Raw genomic sequence first — 23,264 nt, 5'->3', positions numbered from 1 at the left:
CAGCAGAACCTTCCTGGCCGTTAATGAGGGCTTGGCCACCGTCTGAGCCGCTTCAGCGGGCTTCGACCACGACCGTTTGCGCTTCACGTTGTCGTAAGTGACCCACTTTTCATCGCCAGTCACCATCCGCTTCAGAAACGGGTCGATTTTGTTGCGATTCAGCAGCGATTCACATGCGTCGATACGGTCAAAGATGTTTTTTTGGCGTCAACGTTTGTGGCACCTATAAAAATAACTATAAAAATTAAACAATTCCATAATGGTTGAGTTTTCATTCATCAAATATAATGTTCTATAGATTTTTTTCTAACTCGAGAACAGTTAGTTCTAGAATGAAAATGTCTGTATAGTTTTTCATGCAAAATTACTTGTGAAACAATTTTTTTGTATTACTTTTCTCGAAAAGTAATAATTTTTCAAAGTATTGGGATTTTTCAATTTCTAGGATTTAATATTTACATTTGCAAAAGATGTCGTCATAATTTCCACCACTAGTCGTCATAATTTCTTATGATTCTCGTATCTCCCTACGCTAATAATCTTGTGTTTACACCGAGTACCGTTATCTATTATCCATAGAAACTACGTATCAACTCAAGATCAAATTCACTAGACATTAAAATTCGTACAAAAGTAGTGTAAATTATTGCATGCGGTTGGATAAAGTATTTGTATGATTCCTCGCTGTGGTGGCTGAGAGCAGACATACGACCTTGAGGAGGCGATCTGGCGTAGTGGTTACTTCCATACATCTCACGCTAAGGGTCATGAGTTCAATTCTCACTCCCGACATTCTTCCAAAAAATGGAAGTAACAGTGACGAACCAGCCAAAAAGTGTTGATAGTCACTATAATACAGAAAAAAAGACATACGACCGCAAAAGGTTAATGAATTGCAGAATGGTCGATAAGGATTTGAAAAATAATAAAATATTTTGATACGCTTTCAATACCTCTAAAAAAATTCCGAACAATGGCGGAAAAGTTTTCGTATTGCGCTACAGGCTAAAGGTGAATCGGAAATTCAGAGTGAAGATGAATCGGCATTTGCTGTGATCGATCATATTCCGGAGTGGGCAAAGATATGCACTCAACAAAAAAAAATAATGGACCAGAATGCAACATCGAAATTTTTGAGTGGGTTTTGGAACGCAATAACTGGGCCTTGCATAAAACATTTCAAAACTGTCCATCGATTAGCTGTGCGATCGTTATGTCATTAAATATTCATAATCCAAAATGAAAGGATGATTTTTCATTAGATCGAGAATATCTCTGTGAAAAAAATTCTACTGGAATTTCACTTGAATCGAATGAAAGCGAATCAATCGGGTTAATTGGATTATCACTGGCGAAGATGTTAGTGGATTTCCAGATGGAATAAGTACACTCCTGAAACAAAGATGTGAACTTAAATTAAAGTTATTGTATCTATGTATTCTATGTGATATCAACACATTCTATTACAATTGTTGAAAAACAGGAAGTGGGTTATATCTATGGTATAACCGCAATGGTGACGTAGGACGTTGATTCAGTGATCATTTGTTTGAAGTTGAATCTGAATCCATTCTGAATGAATGACTAAATGAATATTTGAGGTACTTCGAAAACGAGAGCTCTTTCGCTTGCATGTTATTTTCAATACCAAGAGGAACTGGCAGATTATTTTGCAGCAGCGATATCTTTCCGGATTCTTCTCGAAGTCCACCACCAGTGGTTAATGCTAACTCGATAACCACCTGTTAATTGCACTTGATTGAAAAACCACAAAATCAATTGTATTTGGTCGCAGTATTACATGGATAGAAAACGTTAAAATAAACTCTTTCGAATGTAATTTGCAATTCCAAGGGGAACTGACAGATTATTTTTCAGCAACGGTTACTTCTTTCCGGATTCTTCTCGATAATCAGCAAACGTAACGAGTTGCGCGCGTGTATGTGTGTGTGTGACGGTTTCTCCGATGTCTCAAGCGGAACCAATTTTCGATGCTGGTATTCTCTCGGTCGTTTTCTCTTCTCTTAAGGTGAAGGTGGAAGCTAGCCATTGTAGTAGTATAGGTAAACCCACGTGTAAAAATGGGGTAATAGTGTTTGTGAGAGAAGAGCGAAGCACATGTAAATAGATCAATTCACTTATCAGACTGTGTGGCGCTTCATTGACACTGACAATACTGATTATACGCGAGCGTAACATGAGCAAATTTATAACACATGCGAATTGGGCCTCTTTTGATATTAACAAGTTCTTCCGCATGCTGATAATTCCTTCATATTTTCCTTCGTTGGTCGTATTGTTTTCACATATTCACGTTGGAGAGCCTTAACTCTGCTCTTCGTTGGCCGAGATATTTTGATTGAATGTAGTACTTTTCCGTTTATTGTTTTTGAAAGCATAGGCAGCCGTGGCAGTGTTCCGAGCTCTGCAATACAATTTTCTTACCCAATGTTGAAGTTGCTAAAACTTACATTATAGACCCATTAAACGTAAAAATAATGATTGTATTGATATCAACACAATTTTATTCTATTGATTTTCATGATATGAAACGCTATGACTCAGGAATAACATTTTATTGAGTGGTTTTGATAGATGTTTCGATGATGTTGTCTGGCATCAGTGTCGAAAAAATAACGATGCTTTCACCAATACAAACAAAACCATTGTCGAAGATTGAAAAATGAAAATTTAACTTTCAGAGCACTTGCTCGAGTTTTCCGACGTTGTTCACTATACAGTGCGACAGCAGATGAAAATTTAATATCTTGTAAGTAATCGATTAGAGTTTGGCGTATATTACTTCATGGGAAGTGTGCGAAAATGATCATTTTCTCCACACTGTTTCGCAAAATTATTGATTTTCGGGCGAAGGGTGAGGGAGGGAGATGAAAGAAATGGCAGCCATTTGTGGCTAGCTTCCACCTTCACCTTAATGATAATGAATCCCTTGATCCCTCGCCGTCCAGCTCGTCCAGCTCGTTCAACTCGTTCAGTAACGATGTTGTCTTGTCGATGTCCTCACGAAAAATGAATGCGTTTCACCACCATAATATCGCTAAAGTATGCTTTTTGTCCATAACTGAATCGAAAGAAGATGTGGTTTACGATGGAAATTTGGAAGGCAAACTAGAGGCGAATGAACTCTTTGAGTTTGAAACTTTCGGCGACTGAGCAATAATTGAAAATTATATGATTTTCGCGATGCGAAACATTTTCCATTGCGCGCGCGAACTGTATTCGATACGAAAATATTCTACTGATGGGGGAGAATAATCTTCAGAAGCTTTCCTGCTAATTGGTTGCACTTGATTGAAAAATCACAAAACACACACAAAATGTATTCGATCGCAGCAGTACTATGTGGATAGAAAACATTAAAATAAACTCTTCCGCTTGAACATAATTTTCAATTCCAAGGGAACTGGCAGATTATTTAGCAGTAACGATGACACCATTCCGGATTCTTCTCGAAGTCCACCACCAGTGGTTAATGCTAACTTGATAACCACCTGTTAATTGTACTTGATTGAAAAATCACAAAACCAACTGTATTTGGTCGCAGTTTTACATGGATAGGAAACATTAAAATAAACTTTTTCACGTGAATGTATTTTTCAATTCCCAGGGAAACTGGCAGATTATTTTTCAGCAACGATTGAATCTTTCCGGAATTTTCTCGATGCTGAATGGCATCCAAACGAAAAAAAATCCGTGCGTGTATGTGTGTGTGGCGGCTGCATCGATGTCTTCCCGGGGAACCGTTTTTCGATGCTGATACTCTCTCTTGGTCACCTTCTCTTCTCCTCCTGCATCCTGCCTTCTGGCTTTTCTGCCCTCCCTCACAGTTCCAAACAAACTGCATGTCTTTCAGGTCAGGTCAGGCTAGGTAATGAATCCCTCGATCCCTTGATTCCTCGCCGAAAAAGAATAATTTTCAGAAGCTTTCCTGTTAATTGCGATCGATTGAAGAATCACAAAACCAAATGTATTTGGTTGCATTGTTATATGGATAGAAAACATTAAAATAAACTCTTTCTCATCAATGTATTTTTCAATTCCCAGGGGAACTGACAGAGTATTTTTCAGCAACGATTAGTTCTTTCCCGATTTTCCTCGATACTCGAAGCCCACCAGTGGTTAATGCTAACTCGATAACCACCTGTTAATAGCACTTAATTGAAAAATATTTGGTCACAGTGTTACATGGATAGAAAACATTAAAATGAACTCTTTCGCATGAATATAGTTTTCAGTTTTCAGGGGAACTGGCAGATTATTTTTAAACAACGATTGAATCTTTCCGGAAATTTCTCGATGCTGAACGGCATCCAAACGAAAATAGTTCCGCGCGTGTATGTGTGTGTGTGTTGGCTGCTCCCATGTTTAAAGCGGAACCGTTTGTGGCATCACTCTCCTCCTGATGGATTCCCTTTCGGCCTAAGGTGCACAAACAGGCTCTTGGTGACACCGTTCATCCGCGCTTTCATGATAAACGAAGAGCTTCACCACAACATCGACAACATGCTCCAATCGCTGTTCAATTATAACTGAGTGAATTTCCGAGTGGCGCTCGCTTATATACCGATTGGTGATTTCAATAGCCTGTTTTGAAAGCAATTTTAAGACTATTGAAACAAGTTTTTGGATCAAAAAGTTACAAGTATATAACGCGTAGACATTTTATCTTTCGAATGAAGTGTTCATCATACCATTTCGTTCAGCTGTTTAAGAGCTATTAACGCTCAAAATCTCGGTCTCCGGCGTAACGCTTTCGTTTTCGAAACTTTGATTTTACACCCCGGTATAGAAATGAAAGACGTAGTCCTACGTCAAAAAATCCTGAACTAAAATGGTATTTGAAAATAATTTTAAATCCATTTATTTTTATTCGATTGGCGTTCGCAATCACAATTAGTGAAGCTCAAGATCAATCTTTGAAGTTGTGTAGTTTATATTCAGATGCGGATTGCCTGGTGCCTCACCTGGTCAACTGTACATTACGAGTTTCCGTATTGGCAAACTAGATAGCCTGCATATCTTCGCTGATAATTGGTGATCTAACGCAAAACGTAAACGATCGGTGAGACATTTGGATTTTGTTTTTGAACTAAAAAAAAAGATGATAAGGTAACCTAAAATCACGTATATTTTACTCCCGGACTTTTCAAGGTAGTTCTCACATGCAGGAACCATGCATTTTTCAACTTGTTTTTGATTGTGCTCTCGAATTTCCTTTATTGATTCAACCATTGTCAACATTTATAAAATTTTCACTAATGAAAGAGTTAAGAAAATATCATATTAAATTGCGCAGAATCAAATTTCTTCTAAACTTATCGCATTCAAATAAACTTTTATGACAATAACATTGTGATTTATGGAAAGAACTACAAACCTTCCATAAACTCACATTGCAAAATTAAAAACCATCATCACTTTCACCGCAGCGCCACCTAGGCGTAGATTTGTACGTTAGATCGCCAATGGAAAAACAAAAAAACATTCTTTACTCACAAATATTTTAAAATTAAATGAAACATGTGCTTTGTTATGCTACTCATTTCTCTACCGTAAAACAACAATGAGCCACAGCATAGCTGGTACAGCAGGGTACAGCTAGTAAAACTTGAAATAAAATAAACTTAAATGGAATTTAGGCGCAATTCAGTTATTTCCTTAGTTATTTTAATTAGAAAGAGAAAAATGTCCACGTGGACAAAGGGGGGTAGGGGTATGAAAATGTCCAGGCTTGTCCACGGAGGAGGAGGGGGGATTCTAAAATCGTGCTTTTTCTGTTCACGTGGTATGTGGACAGCCCCTAATAAGCAATTTCAGTTCCGCTTTTCAATTTATTGAGTATAAACAAACTATTTGCAATTTTACAGCATTCACAATTCATCAGTCATCCACCTAGCGACAAGATGACATCGAGGATTTCCAAATGGTCTTCCTTAAGGCCAAGAGTTTAGTTTAGTTTCCAAATTGGCCTTTTTCAGGCTAGGGCCGAAAGAATTGAGCAATTTTAAGTCTCTCATAATCATCTTCATTCAAGTCATAGTCTTGCTCCAGCTAGCAGAAAGCAATCTTTCTCAATGCTGACGTCAGCCACAGCTGGTTTGTTCGATACAAAGGAACAACGGAAGAAAAAAATCGCAAACAGTGGTACAATTTTGTTCGTTGGAGGCACCGCGTCGATTTCCATGCCGTCTGGTGGAGAGTGGTTCTGTATTTTTGCACCACATCATTTCTGCATCTGTACTGGGGTGTAAGTTAATTTTTTTTTACTGGGGTGTAAGTTTGAAAGTTAAAGAGCTTGTAATGACGGACAGGAGCGGAACAGAAGAGAAATATAAAATAAGATGAACCGCCGTACGTACGAATCGTTGATTTTATCTGTTTTCAAATAGACGACGGTGGTGCATGAAGAGAATATTCGCGATGCATACTAAATACGCTACGTGCATTGGCAATAAGAACACAAATCTCGTGTATAGTTCTCGCGTGAACAAGAATAAATCATGAATCACCCATCTGCTTCGTAAAACCACGCAAACCCATCGGTCCTTTTCAGATACACCAAAACTATCGTCTGAGGAGGTATTTTGAAAATTTCGATTCATTCGAAAATAAAATCCAAAGTAATCAAAAGCGAATTGATTTGTATTTTTTTTTTGCTGGAAAAGAGCTTCTTTGAATTAAGGATCGTGTTCGGATTTAGTGATGTAATGATGATAATGTTTTGAATTATAGAGGTTTTCTCAACCTATTTCAGTTCATTCGTATCTAGCATCAAAAAAATCAATTTGAAAAACAAAACTTAACACTCAGCCTTGAGAAAGGCAATTTGGATAGCTTTGCTGAAACTGTCATCTGGTCGCTTGTGGGATGATTTTTTTCAGTATTGTGATTGTGACTTTTAACATATTTGGCTGGTTCTTCGCTTTACTTCCTTTCCGGAAGAATGTCGGGAGTGAGAATTGAACTCGTGACCTATAGCGTGAGAGTTTCGGATGTTACCACGCCAGATCGCCACCATTACATTGTGACTATCTACTGCGTCAACCCGGAAAAGCTCTCAGCCGCAAGAGACCTCCCGAACTGGATCTCAGGGTCGGTTTACTAGGAGAGGCTTCGCGAATCAAATGAAAAGAATATTCTCACCTTCCTTTTGAATAATTTTCTATTTATTGATGACGTTTTGTTCCACGTTTTGTTTGTTTTATTGATGCCGTTGTTCCAAGGTGACGAGAGAGAGGCGAATGGCGGATGCTTCTGTAGTTGGCGTCGGAATCCACAACAGATCGGCACGTGGAAGTTGAACGTTACTCGGCGTCTACCCTCTTTGACGTAGATCGACAAGCCCAGGACGATACCGGTGTGGCAATGCCGAGAGGGGCCCTCCTTGGTGTTAACGGAAAACCTGAGAGTGCTCGCTTGTCCTTTACGGTTAGGCGTTGTGGTGGTCCACTAGGCCGAATAGTGTGCCGGTCAACCGGGAGTTTGTCGAGGAAACTATGTCCCAGCTATTCGACCGAACTCTTAGACAAACATCCGTCACACACCACGTCTGAATCCAAAAAGCCCGGTGGCGGATTCTTCCTCGAGCCTTTTCCTTACATTTTTTATTGGCGCATAGTCCATTTTCTCAATCTTATCGCTAACTCTCTCTCTCTCGCAATCCTCGCTGTATCCTACCATGCCGACACGCCACCATTTTCGCCCGATTTCATTTTACAAAAATTATTCATCAATTGTATTTACTTTCCTACTAAACAAGTTTACAAAAAATGTGGCAATATTAGAAAAACATAAAATTTCATATTTCATTTCCTTTCAAAAAACTCAACTGCAACAAACGGTTACAACATGTAGGATGACTGATAATTCGTGAATGACTTATTTGCGACTTTTTCCGAACGATCAATATTTTTTTGTGAATTGGAGCATTGTTTCCGGGTTAAAAGTGTCATCAAAGTACAACGCATCTCAAGTCGGATGTATAGAAGGTAATTTTCAGCGGTGATAGGTGCGTTATTCGGTGGAAAACTGAAGGTTAAAATTTGTTCCGCAATGGCTGCTGTCGACATCACCACCCCACACCCGATTCGATTCGGATTTTCTGTTGCCGTGTTCTTTGAACGTTTTTTTTAGAAAACTTCCCTTTGAAGACTGCGAATGCAAAATTTTCTCAAGTATTGTTATTTTTATTTCAAAGCCTTGATAAGTAAAGTGATTTAATTGTGTAGATTTCTTTCAAGAAATATAACCATGAAAAGCACAACAGTGATGGAAGAGAAATTAGGAAATTCTAAAATTAAATATTGAGCCCTATTACATAATTTAAGTTTAACAGAATTTTTCTCGTTTGCTCTATTTTGCTGTTACAGTAATACTTTTGAATCCGGACACTTTGCATTACATTCAATATCATACCACAGCCATAACATTTTGTGCAATCGCATTAATTCAACAAGTGTCCGGATTTAGAAGCGTCAGGATTCAAATACATTACTGTATTGATACAGTCGTGTGAGAGCTATAGGCATAATTTTTCGAGCTTTTTGGTTTGCTTGTTGCATCTCTGATATTTTGCTTTGGGAAACAACGTTTAAAAATATGCAATACGCAGCACATGACATTCGAGAAAAAACTCGCTTCGGTTAGAATCTATCGATTTACAAAATACAAAAATTTGCTCGGTGTGATAGTTATAAGGATCGAATCGACTGTTCGATTCAATTTACATCATAGGGGTCAATATTTCCGATAGATATTCCTCTTTCACCTCTAGGGAATGGCGTTGACTGAGGGGTGAGAAGGGGGCGGACCGCCCCGTGTACACGATCTTAGGGGTACAGAATTAATCGAATTTATATGAATAAATTGAATAAACATGATTGATTCCTTTTGTGACGGGGGGATAGGGGTGTCAATCGTCTCTTCCGTCCCGGGTGCGAAAGCTTCGGCGCCACTGGCTCTAGGAAACTGAGGAATATAATAATCATCTTGGGTGTATTTTTATGGAAAATTTATGCTTTAGAAAGGTTCCCGGAATAAATCGCTGCAGAAAACTACTGCAACAGAAACAATCACTCAGAAAAAGTGTAGTAGGCTAGATATTGTGGCGCGGTAATGTATTTCAAAACAAAAACTAATCGGGCAAACATATGCCGTCCGACGATCGCTTAAGTTCGGTCGGACATTGCTAAAGGATCGTATCCTATGTTTGAAACTAACCGGGCAATCAGTGGAACTCAGGTTTGCGCGCGAGACACCGCCGCTTCCGACGGCGGGTCGGCGGTGGAATCGTATCGCGTCATCTTGGCGGCTTGGCCCGCCTCGATTCCTTATCCTCGTGAAATGGAGACTTCATCCCCATTACAGTAACCTTAGAAAAACGAAAATGAGGGAATAAATTTATGATAGAAATGTGTGGCATTTATACACAAGATGTTTTTCCCGCGCCACAATATTTGTAATCTACTAAACTTTTTTCAAGCGGTTGTTTCTGTTGAAGTTGTTTACTGCAGCGATTTATTCCGGTCACGATCGATTATTTAGTAACCGATAATTATTTTTATTTTATAGAATGATTTATCATTGAATAGTTATTTGTATGACCTATGTTTTTCCATTAATTGATCTTCCTATACTCGAGCATATGGTTTCACGGAATTAAACGATTATTAAAACTGAATGAAGTTGAAGAAAAAATATTTTATGGAGTTTTTTCATTTAACTATATCATTTTTTCACTTTAAACAAATACCAGCAGTGCTTAAAAATACAAAATAACAATAATACAGAGAACGCACAGTCTGTGACACCGTGCACGAGTATACGAGTTATTTTGCGTGCTAGTACAGGAGGGTTAAAACCTTGTTTCATCATCTAGTACTATATTCATTTTCTGATGACTTTTTGATACTGTCCACATTGGTAGACCGCAACCTAACATTTAAACAATTAGTCGCCCGTAATGCCCAAAAGTTACATATAAAACAAATGTTAATTTTTCCGTTCGTATAACTCATCATCACAAGAGAACAGATGGTTCCATTTGAGCTGTCTTTATAACGTTGTGTTCGTCTTCAGCCAAATTCGAATAATATTGAAGATAAATAGAGAAATTCTGAAAAATTACGCATATGTTCTGCAGTGAAAAGAGAGTTCGGAAAAATTTATTACGCATTTAGCAAGTTTGTCCCAACACAATCTTGATTTGTAGTAAATTGTGATGGGTGATGAAAAATCAAATCTTTTGTTTAATTATTTAGGGTTTTGTTTGTTTATTTAATTAGGGTTACTAGAAATTTAACATTAACAGAGTCAGAACTTATCGTGTATATGTAACATGTTTATTAGATATTCTTTTTATCTAATGGCACTTTTAATCTTTTTATTTAATGGCACCAACGAACTTCGCCGTCTCAACGTAGTATTACTTGCGTCAACACGCTTTGAATGTGTTCTAAGTGGTAAGCTCTAGAATACGCATGACCTCAGTGCACATGTTACCGTATCTATACATATAGTAAACTGAACAACAGCCATTTAGGTGTAAGAGTATTCCTTCTGTTCCATTGCACAGTGGTCCAGGCGGTGCAATTAAGTTCGACAAACTTGTTACATATATCGAGTGCTCATTTTTATGTTAATCAAAAATAGGGTGATCAAAATTGTCGATGAAATAAAAAATATAACTTTCTTATTTTTCTAGATAGAGGTAAATATAGTTCGACAATATTGTAGCCCCAATTATTTGAGATGTCTTTGCATAACAATTTTTTTTCCTATCTATTGAAATAACCGATATAGCGCCTCTTTTTAATGTTGGGTTGTGGTCACCACGAAAAAAAAAATGTTTTTTCGCTCTAACTTTTATATTTCTAATTCTACATACAAACTGTCTACGAAACACTTTCCAAGAAAATTCATAAAATTTCATGAACATGACGGTATAACACGACAAACATATTAAAAGAGATTATTTACTATGAAAAAGAAAATAAATTAGAAATATTTTTTTGAATATTTCGAGAATGGCTACATTTAGAAGGAGATTGATAATAACCTTTTTTGCTTTAAATCACATCAGAATTCATAATTTGTGGCTAAAAATGATTGTTAACACACAAAAATTCGAAGTTTCGAAAATTCTTAAAAATTCGATGTTCCACAAAATTCGTCAAAAATAGTTTTACCATCTTGGGCCCATTTTTTAAATTTTCTTCATGACTTCTATTTTATATGGAAAAAATGAAAAAAACATAAAAAAATACATATTTTTTGATATCGCAAATTAAAATTTTATTTTGTAAATTAAAAAAGAGTACTAATTTTTCTTCTCAGTGTATATTTTTTTCAAATTAAGCCAACAATACTCTATAACTCTTTCTAAGATACTATTTCGGTACGACTCATAGTTTTTGAGATATAAATTATCAAAGATTTCTCTTACTCATTCGTTACGCCCTTTTCAAAAGTTACGGTTGAGTCAAAAACTTCCCAATTGCTGTGGAAAACTCATATTTCCTCTAACCCAAACGGAATACACACTTTCATTCGAATCAAAAATACTCATGTTTTGTCATTTGTCGATTTCATTTGGAATTACTCTATTTCACTCTACATAATGTGTTATTTTGAAAACTATGGTATTTTTTGTGTTTGAGTGAATTAAAATTGAAATCATGACTTTTTGGGCGAAAAATCGTCAATAATTTTGAGGAAGATGGAGATGTATACAAGTTCAGCATCGCAAAATTGTTGGTTTTGATAAGCTCTAAAAGTCATTCCAAGACAGTTTTGACGTAGAATTTGTAATATAAAAATTAAATAAAAAAAACCCGGTTTTTCATGGTCACCCCAATGCAACTTAGAAAAAAGCGCTAAATCGATTATATTATCTTCAAAGAGAAGAAAGTTATATTTTTTTTCAATGTTGGTCACCCCTATTTTTGATAACATAGAAATTAACGCTCTATCATATCTTATACTTTGTCGGAGACATTTTTTGTCTAGAGAATAAATATCTCTCACAAAATTGTTTTTGGCGCTTTCTATCTAAGTTGCATTAGAGTAACCATGAAAAAACGGGTTTTTTGAATTAATTTTTATATTTCAAATTCTACGTCAAAACTGTCTTGGTATGATATTTAGAGCTTATCAATACCAACATTTTGCGATGCAGAACTTGTCAATATCTTAATCCTATCCAAATTGATGGTTTTTACCCAAAAACTCATGATTTCAATTTTAATTTACTCAAACATGAAAAATAACATAGTTTTGTAAATCACGTATTATATTGAGTGATTCTTTTTCTTTTAAATGCCACCAACAAACATTTTTTATGTTTGCCCCAGAAACAATGACAAACAAATGAGAGAGCGTATTTTATGGGGAATAAATATTAATAACTTTGAGTAGAGTTGCTATATTGACAAGTTCTGCATTGCAAAATGTTTGTGTTCGTTAACTCTAAAAGTCTTTCAAAGGTAATTTGCATGTAAAATTTGAAATATAAAAGTTAGAGCAAAAAACAGTTTTTTTCCATGGTGACCCTAACCCAACTAAGAAAAATGCCCTATAACGGTTATTACAAGAGATAGAACCTTTGTTCTGCAAATATGTCTCAAATAACCGGGTCTACAACATTGTCCAACTATGTTTACCTCTATCTATATAGATAAGAAAGTTGTATTTTTATTTCATCGACAATATTGGTCATCCTATTTTTGATAACACAAGAATGAGCGCTCCATCATATGTAACAACTTTGTTGAAAACAGTTTTTGTCCAGAAAATAACTGTTGAACTCTAAATGCTAATTTCCACTCAAACACACCTCCTGGACCGTTGTGCATTTTTCAGAAATGACTGGAAAGTTGAGATAGTTATTATGAGCGTTGTTGTGTTATCTATAGCACAACAGCCTGATGTTATTTGTCGCAAGCAGCAGAGTTTGTATGGATGAAGAGAGGCCAGGACTCCGACAGTGGATCTCCTATCAACTTGTTGCTTATTCAACAAAATAAAAACAGAATTTTCTGCCGGCGTTCTCCCGAATTGATATCGTACATTTTAGCAGCCCAAAACAAGAGGAGTATTTCCAAATAGCTTTAGAAGTTTTTGGTTAAGTGAAATATTAAATTTATATTCCAAGTGCAGCGAAAAAAAATAATTATCGTGGGTGCCAATATACTTGGTCTTGTAAAAGGTTAAACTACCAAACAAGCCACTGACCACTTTATCCACACTTCCCTCTTTACTCGCACTTCCCCTAAATGTCGACAATGTTCCTTCATAACCGTAAACTGAGAACAACTATCGTTCCCATCGTTCAACGCACTCTGTATTTCAAAGTGAAGACCCCATAATATACTGTTTTATCGACACATGAAAAGCTGGCACGAGGTATGCTAATTTACATCAGATATACCTGTGTTGGTTATACACAACGATAAAGAACATTTCGGTGGAACGTTGAATCAAAATGAAAAAAAAGGCCGGTATTGTATACCATTCGTAAAAGGTGTTATAACTATCGTGTATGAATGGATAACGAAGCATGCATAGCAGTACCCCCTTTTCTTCATATTCCTTCTTCAGACACATCGAACAGAGTAGTTGTGCCAAACTCAACACACCCTACGAAACAAGCCTCATATCATCTACCTGTGCAGCGTGTGCGTAGCCATAGCTACCAGACGAGGGGCATCACGCACACAGTGCTTGCAATGTTTATAACGTTCAACATTTGCTCGCTTGTGTACATATTTTTGAATTCTCCCGTCTCCTTTGGTACCAACAGTCCGATACTAACTTCGCTCTCTTCAAGACGTAGTGTGTGTCCACGCAGAGGATGTGTTCCGTAAACACTCCCTTTTTTTGTTTAACGTCTGATAAATAATCACTTTTCAGTGTAGGATTAGCGCAGAAAGCACTCGGAAACTGATCGCAAACGCACAAATTAGTAATAAGAACTCGGGAATATGTGAATTCGAGTTCGAAAAAGGTGCTCAAATTGTGGCAATCGACACGAGAAAATAGGACTGCTGCGGTGATTTTTCTTTTACTAGTTGTTTTTCCTCGATTCTTCCTCGGCGACTACGCGTACGTAACGCCGATGTGTGGGTGTGTCTCTGTATTTATCGGTGCGATGTTTTTGTTTTTTGTTGTGTTCGGAATAAGATGCATTTGAACAGCGGTTGTGTGCTTTGAGTCCTGATCATCAATGAGATTTATGCTATGAAACGGAAAGGTTGCATTCGCTGCCATAAATGTGGAGATTTGATTTATACAACGAGTGATGTATTTATAGCGCCCGTAGTTCGCTAGTAATTCTAATGTAGTTCATAAAAAGTGAATCGGTATAGTGTAATTTTAGTCTCGTAATAGCTAATCCGTCGTAGCTAAATGCATTTGGACGAAATCGTCGAATTTAGATTTCAAACTCAACGCTCATAATTAGTGATAGAATTATACAACGCAAATAAGTTTATAGTAAAAGAGATTATTCCCGACATCAAACAGGTGAGTGTCAATCAGTAATACGTTATAACCATCCATTATTGGTATATATTTATTATCTTGGGATAAACAACTCCTAAAAAGACCTTGTACGTGCTTCTTAGATATTCTCCTGCGAGGGAACATTTCTATGACAAACCTTTGAGTTCGACTGTGAGCTAACATTTGAAACAGCACCACGACTCACTCCAACCCAAAGCGGTTACATAAAAACCCTGACATTCAACTGGCGCAAAATCCCCCACTCACCCAGGAACGTCCATGTGGGCACCCGCAGCACATCGTTGTCTACGATGAACACACTTGACAATGGGACACACAGTCAAGGTCTTGTTCGTGTACAACTTCCCCCTTTCGCAGCCCGAGTTCCATGGGACCCCTCTCTCACAAACACCCCTCCTCAACGCCATTGATATCAAAAAACGTCAAGTGTAATGCAGAATTCCACCACCATCCGTAGAGTTCCAGGAGACCCACCGCTCAGACAGTGAATAGCCTTCATGCAACGTTGAACGTCTCTGTCTGCACGCCTCACGAGTGCACTAGCGAACTTTCGATGTGTTGTGCTGAGTTGCAGCAGTTTTTGTTCTGTTCCGGTTTGATGTTTCGCTCGTGTGCAGCTACACACTGCACAACATATACACACAGATATACTAAAGAAGGAGGAAGGAGCATGAATCGTCTTCTCCTTCGAGTGTGACGTCGATGCAATCAGGTGGTGATAGCGGTGGAGTCGATTGGCGAGCTGAGAGTGACTGAATGTGTAACGTTCTTTGTTTGGGAATGCTTGGAATAGAATGATAAGACAAGCGGCGATCGCTAGAAAACGCTCGAACTTTTGTATTTGTTAATTGAAAGGAAGTCTTCCTGAAACGTGAAGCACAGAACGAGCTGTGAAGCTATCACTGCTGTATGTGGAAGTTGTTGATGTTGTTTCATACTTTTTTCTTCGTCGAAATGGATCTGTACTCGAACAATTCATCCTTGAAACTTCAATAAGAAAATTATAATATTTGGTATCAATTGTTCGTATAACTAAATATTTCACAGCAACACTTTGTATGATCATGACATGTCTTGATCTCTTGACAATTGATCTCAAGACAAATGTAAAGTGAGAAAATAATATATTTTAGTCGTGAAATAAACATAAAATTAAAAGTGGGTTATATCTTTGATATAACCGCAAGGTGGACGTAGGACTAACGTTGACTTAACAATCAATAATTAACAAGCATATAAATCTTAGACATTTCATTTTTCGAATAAAGTAATTATCATACCAAATCATTTTATGTAATAAAGTGACTATCATATCAGTCCACGTTGAGCCGGAAAAGAATTATTAACTCTCAAAGGGGGAATCGATTCCTCCTCGGAAATACACAGCGTGAATAGTACCCACTCCCCAAACCCCGGCAATTGGAATCATCGTTGATCCGGAGTAGGATTATTAACGCTTGAGAAGGAATGGATTCCTCTTCGGAATTACACAGCGAAAATAAGACCCCCTTCCCAACAATTCCAACTTCCCAATAACGACGATCGATTGCAGCATTCGTAAACAAATAATTTTATAACGCTGCCTTTATAAATGTGATTTCTTCGACATGTAATATAATATCCACTTCGACCATATCCACTACACCATATCATACCATATCAAATCCATAGTCAATCCGAGTACAAAAGTACCCGGTGCTTGTATCTAATTAGTTATGCCAATTTCCCCTGGTTCCATAGTTTTGAAGTCTGTGTTAGGGAAACATTCCGATTTGCAAAAAACACAAGCGAGTACAAAAGTACCCACAGTTCGCATCTATTTTGCAATGCCGATTTCCCCAGTCTTCAAGATTTTGAAGTCTGTGTTAGGGAAACATTACAATTTGCAAAAACTCAAACGAGTACAAAAGTACCGCTGCTTGCATCTAATTCGCTATGCCAATTTTCACAGGCTCCATGGTTTCGAAGTCTGTGTTAGGGAAACATTCCAATTTCCAGATACGCACGCGAGTACGAAAGTACCCACTGCTTACATCTATTTTGCAATGCCGATTTCCCCTGGATCCATGGTTTTGAAGTCTGTGTTAGGGAAACATCCATCCATTCCGGCGATCGTACCTCAATTGTTGCGCAATCATAACTGAGTGGATTTCCGAGCGGCACTCGCTTATATACCGATTGGTGTGATTTCGATAGCCTGTTTTGAAAGCAATTTTAGGGCTATTGAAACATGTTTTTGGAACAAAAAGTAACAAGCATATAACGCGTAGACATTTTATCTTTCGAATGAAGTGTATATCATACTATTTCGTTCAGTTGTTTGGGAGCTATTAACGCTCAAAATCTCGGTCTTCGGCGTAACGCTTTCGTTTTCGAAAGTTTGAACTTACACCCCAGTATAGAAATGAAAGACGTAGTCCTACGTCAAAATAAGTAAAAAAAACTGTTTAAGTTAAACGGTTTAATTGTGATTAAACAAAATAATGTACTAAAAGCTAGAAAATAATTAGGCAAGTAGCAGTTAGCCGTTATCACATCTCTCCTTCATTAGTCTAGGACACTGATAAGACTAAAATAAAATCGTGGGACATATGATGAAGTCGTTAATTGTGGATAATGGAAATCCAACGATTTTATTTTAGTCTTATCAATGCCCTAGACTAATGAAGGAGAGGTGTGATAGCTGCTAACTGCTACTTGCCTAATTATTTTCTAGCTTTTAGTACATTGTTATGTTTAATCACAATTAAACCGTTTAACTTGAAAAATTTTTTTTTACTTATTTTATTTTCTAGTTTTTAGTACATTATCTATTTCATTAGAATATTTCTCTACAATAAAACCATTGTACTGTATTCTATCAGTCAAATAATTTCATTTGATACCCATATTGAGTGGATTGCAGAAATACAAGTGTGTTCAAGTTCGTTCGTTTGATACACATATCTCAATCAACCTTTTTTGAGAAGATATGGAATCAGCTATTTTGTAGCGGCGGCCAAATTGGATTTTTCAAGAAAAGCAGTTTTAAAATTACAGCAGAGATTAAGGTGTTTTACAAATTCGATCAGTTCCTATTGGTCAAATTTTTATTAATATGGGACAACCCTACAGCCATACAAACATACATACAAACGGTTCAAGCTAAATAAAACCGTTTAATAAAGTAATTTGCTATTTTGTGATTGTGGCCATCTTGGATTTGGATTTTTCATAAATAACCGTATTCTATTAGTCAAGCCCTTTCATTTGATACCCATATTAATGAAGTTTTGAGAAAATATATAGTCCGCTATTTTGTAGTGGCAGCCATCTTGGATTTGTATTTTTCATAAATAACTGTGTTCTACTAGTGAAGCCCTTTCATTTGATACCCATATTGATAGAGTTTTGGAAAAAAAAAAATATATATATATGGCGCCATTTTGTGGTGGCGACCATTTTGGATTTGCATTTTTCATAAATAACTGTGTCAAGCCCTTTTATTTGATACCCATGTGGTTTGATGGGGTTTTGGAAAACTCATATCGATAAGGTTTTGAGAAAATATGCGATCCGCCATTTTATAGCGGCCGCCATCTTGGATTTTCAAGATAATGGAATACGCAGTTTTATAATGACTACAGAGATAATGGTGTGTTCCAAATTTCAGATCAATCGATCAACAGAAAGGGGGTCAAAATTCTATTAATGTGGGTCAGCGCTACAGACCAACATGTTACAAACTTACAAACATACAAACAAATTACAGGGAAAGCTAAATAAAACCGTTTAAAAATTGTAGGGGGTTGTATCTAGGACACGACCGCATATTTTCGACGTAGAACTACGCAATTATATTAAGCAAACCACTTGTTTACCACTTCGAATATTATTTCTGAATGCATCGAAGTTTTTGTAATAGACTATGTTCTTCGTTACAAATAAATTTGATGAACGTTCTTCTACTTTTGATATGATGCCTAGGACTACCAAAATATGTGAACGGAGGAATTGTCAAAAGATCATTGTATTTTACATTTCCCTCTGAAATTATTGCACATCTCATGTTTACGTAGTTCTCGAAGCGCAAAAGTTCAGTATCTGAAATGACAACGACAAGCGAGTACAAAAGTACTCAACACCAAAAAATACCCACCACTTGCATGTTTTGACAAAGCGGATTCCCCCAGGCGCATTAATTTTGAAGTCCATTTTAGGGAAACACAGCTCGATGGGAACAAAAGTACCCCCGACTTGCATGTATATTTGCAAAGCTGATTTTCACAGGTACTTCGATTTTGAGGCCTGTGTTGGGGAAATCGTAAATCGGGCCAATCAAAATTTGGCAGTTAGAGCGTTTGACATTTTACAGATATTCAATTGTTCATCTCATGAAAAATAACATTTTATTAGTTGTGATCGACGATTGAAATATTTCCTATCAATTGATGCAAACATCTTTCCGATCTGTTGAAAAATGTTCGAGTTATAAGCATTCGAAATACGGGTAGGGTTAGCACACAAATCGGCAGAACAAATGTGTGGGAAAAAAGGAAGTTCTTCCAGTTTTCATGAATTTAAACCGTTTAGAGATTAGCGAATTGTAATGTATAGCATATCAAACAAATCTTAGAGGATTTCCGATTCGATTGGTATGCAAATCATGAGAATTCTTTCATAATGAAAAACGTTATTAACGTTAACTTTATTTCACAAAAACGTGACCTGTTTTCTGATTTGACGCCCTTCCTGAAAGACGTAGTTCTACGTCAAAAAATAAATGAAGAAAACCAATATTAATATCTTTCAACTGATATCTCGTTGGTGAAAATAATCTCTATCAGATTATCTGACCCGAAAGCAATTTGAAATTGTTAAAATTTGAATGAAAATTATTACTCGAAGTTGTTTAAGTACTTAGAAGACATAGTCCGGACCTAACATAACTATATACAGGGTCGGGCAGCATAACTTCTTTTTCTCAATAAAAACTATTGCATGCATCGGAAAATATTTATTTATTTTTTATAATGTAGGTACATGTCTAAAGTTTTTATTTACATTGTTTTGAAGAGCAAAACTCTTAGGTGACGTTCCCCATTCTCCATACATTGCGTAAACCGATTTCTGGCATTTGTCATGACTCTTGTTAGCATAGCAGGTCGCTGAAGGAAGCTGACCGACGAGTGCTCGGAGTTTTTGAGCGTAAAGTTTTGCGATCGATACTTGGCGGTAAATTGGCAGATAGAGTGTGGCGCAGGCGCATGAAACACGAATTGTATCAGGTATACAAACATGCTGAGATAGTAAAGGTAATACAGCGTGGCAGGCTGCAGTGGGCTGGACATGTAGCCAGAACGCCTGACCAGAGAGCCGCCAAAACCAGTGTCTTAGAATATCAACAAATATTCACGAGAAACGAATATTTTTTTGTCCCAGTGTGTTCGATGCCCGGAGAAGATAACTGCAACATCTGTACGTTAGCTTTCCTCGCACATCGAATACAATCCCTTGTTCATCGAAATCGATGAACATGTCAAATGACAACCCACATTCCGTTTTGCCTGTCAAGATCGGGTCGATGAAATGTCAACAATCGACCTCAAATGCTGCCACCTTGCAATCGAGTTATCGACCTTTCATATGCATTCATCGAACAACTTGACGCCACTTTTTCGCCAACATGTGCAAGGCGTCGACCTGCTTGCAGCTCTGCTTCCAGCACTGCTTGCTGCTTGTTTGTGTTGGTTTGTTATTGAAAGTGAAAAGGAAATACATTGATCGATTTTAATCATTTTATTGAAAAAAAATTATAAAAATCCATGTATAATAAAAATAAGGTATATAATGGAATCGGTGCATCCGGGTTGTCTGGATTGACGATTCAAATCCGACTGAGTACATTGATGAATACCTCCTTGCCCTTGATGACACAGATATGTGGCTGAGGAGGATTCTTCAATGTGCGTGAAGCACGGGATCTCCGATGGGGAAAATTGCTAGAAATACTATCGATGGCCAGGTCCTGCTGCTGTTGCTGTTGATGCTGTTCCCCGGCATTGCCAACAGGGGTTGGAGGTTACTGCTGCAGGAAAACGGATGTTGTTGGCTGCTGTGATAGAAGTGGAAATCCGCACTGTGGTGATGGGAGAAATCATCTTTCTCACTTACCGATTGATGGAAGCAAACGAGTCGAATGTATTCATTTTTGGCAATTTCTTCTTGGATGTTAGTCTTCAAATCTTGTAGGGTTCTTGGACGGTTCACATAAACACGGGATTTCAAAAAACCCCATAGAAAAAATCACAAGGGGACAGATCGGGAGAGCGTGCCGGCCATTCCAAATCGCCTCTAATTGAGATAAGGCGCTCTGGAAAGTGTTCCCTCAAAACAACCATCGATGCTCTTGAAGTGTGCGCTGTTGCACCGTCTTGTTGGAACCAAGTGTCCCCCAAATCCAAATTTTCTAGCCGCGGGAAAAAAAATTATGTAGCATATTTACATACCGGTTCGAACTCACTGTCACTGTAACCTCATTTTCTTCAAAAAACCAGGGACCAATAATTCCAGCTGAGGAAATTGCACACCACACTGTGACTTTGGGTGCAAAGGCTTTTGATGCAATTCTCGAGGGTTGGTGTCAGCCCAGTAGCGGATGTTTTGTTTGTTAACCGACCCACACAAATGAAAATGGGCTTCATCGCTAAAAAAACAATAGCACCCTCGGGAACGACATCAAGAAGAAGCTCACACGTTCTGAAAGTTCCTGCACTATCACCATCTTATAGGGATGAAAATGAAGATCATCACGAGGAATTCTTCTCACAGAACGATCGGACAGTCCAAGGGCAGATGCGTGTTTGCGCGCAGAACGCCGTGGCGATCGCAACATTGACACTCTCACTGCTTCAATGTTCTCAGGTGATCTAACGGGCCGAGGGACTCCAGTTCTTCCTTTTGTCGCACTTGCAGTTTGTATGAATGTAGTGACCCATGTAACAATTGATTTGCGGTCTGGGACGGTAGCCAACGGGGCTAAATTAAAGTGATTCCGAAGTGCACACTGTGTTGCAATAACCGAACATCCGTTCAATGTGAGTTTCAATATGCACAGCCTAGCTGCAAGCAATCAGACGGGTCGCAGGTCATGGATAGCAAAACGGCCTCCAGATATGGAGGGTAGGTGCGAATACAATGAATAAGTACCCCCGAACAAGTAGCAGGAGTTAGTTAGGGTCGGGAGATGCGTAGTGGGCTCTACACAATCTCCCCTAACGACTCCTAAAAGGCGAGTTGACGCCGCCATAAGCGTCTCAGCCAAAAAAAAAAAGCTGCGTCTGATCTCCAGGAGGAGCGGCCCAAACAGCGTCTGTGTCGGAGCGAGCGGCTGAGAATGAAATGTTGTATTCCGCCAGCTACACCTAAGATGGCAACCCCATAAGCAAGATGAAGGTATCGCGACTATGGTAAGGAAGGTCTTGAATTATAGAGACTTTAAGCTTTTGCAGTTCATTCGTCTCTAGTAACTATGGTAAGGTAGCATACCGAAATCCATTCTAACCACGAACAACGAATTTATAAATACGAACGGATTAACGGATTAATCGGCAAAGACGTAGGCAACGAACACGGAACACGAAGAAGTCGTCATCGGAGATGCAAACGCACAGGTTGGGAGGAAGGAATTTTTCCGTCCGGTCATTGGAAGGCACAGCCTTACCTCGTCAACCAATGGAAACGGCCTGAGGCTGATAAACTTTGCCGCGGCCAGAGGAATGCCCATATGTAGCTCCTATTTTCCACGTTTCAATATTCGGAAACATACCTGGAGGCACCCAAACGGAGAAGCGTGCTCCCAGAACGATCACGTACTGATTGACGGTCGGCACTTCTCGGATGTTACTGATGTTAGGTCTTTTTGCGGACCAAACATTGACTCCGACCATTATCTCGTCGTTTGTAGGATCCGCTCACGGTTGTCGAACGTACTGAACGTCCCGCACAGAGAGGACGATGCGGTTCAACATACAGCAGTTGAAAGCTGATGGCGTGGCAGAAAAATACGCCAGAAAGCTGGATCAACGGATCGCAGAACAGCAGGAGGAACAGGATGTAAATGGGCTGTGGAGTACTATTCACGGTGCCATTGAAACGACTGCGAGAGAGGTGGTAGGTACGACGCGGGGAAGACAGCGTAACGGCTGGTTTGATGCCGAGTGCCAGAGAGCGACAGGCGAGAAGAACCGTGCCAGGAGCCGCATGCTCACTGCGGCTACGTGTCAGAACAAAGAGAGATACAAGGAGGCAAGAGCTACCGAAAATCGAGTTTATTTATTTTTAACTTTGCTAGAAACGACGTGTGGAGCTTCTATAGAACAGTCAACAGAGTCAGAAGCAGGAATTTCCCTGCACCGGTGATGTGTAATGACAAGGACGGCAACCTGCTTACTGAGAAACCGAGGTGGAAGGTGGAAGCCAGGTGGAAGGAGCACTTTCAGGCGCTATTGAACGGTGAGGAGCAAGATGAGCAAAACAGGAACAAGATGAGGATTATGAATGACGAACAAGCTGTGGAGCCACCAACACAGGAAGAGGTTAAAGAGGCGATTAGTGAGCTGAAAAACGGCAAGGCCGCTGGGAAGAATGGTATCCCGGTCGAACTGCTAAAAGCGGGAAGCGAACGGCTTTACGATGCGATACACCAGATCATATTGAGGATCTGGGCGGATGAACAAATGCCG

The 23,264-nt window shown here is 38.4% G+C and overlaps 1 protein-coding gene across 1 annotated transcript in view; it reads left to right on the top strand.

The window, feature by feature from the left end:
• The first annotated feature begins 13,810 nt into the window (after positions 1-13,810).
• The window catches only part of LOC129767795 (uncharacterized), a 76,851-nt gene continuing 67,397 nt past the window's right edge, over positions 13,811-23,264 (top strand). The window contains exons 1-2 of the mRNA XM_055768994.1: positions 13,811-14,023; positions 14,330-14,541. The gene's annotated coding sequence lies outside the window, so the exon portion shown is untranslated. The remainder of the gene's footprint in view (positions 14,024-14,329; positions 14,542-23,264) is intronic.

Source organism: Toxorhynchites rutilus, chromosome 2, assembly GCF_029784135.1.
Source record: "Toxorhynchites rutilus septentrionalis strain SRP chromosome 2, ASM2978413v1, whole genome shotgun sequence".
In the NCBI taxonomy this organism is placed as follows: domain Eukaryota; kingdom Metazoa; phylum Arthropoda; class Insecta; order Diptera; family Culicidae; genus Toxorhynchites; species Toxorhynchites rutilus.
The sequence above is the reverse complement of the archived record's forward strand: the minus strand, read 5'-3'. Positions and strand labels throughout refer to the sequence as shown.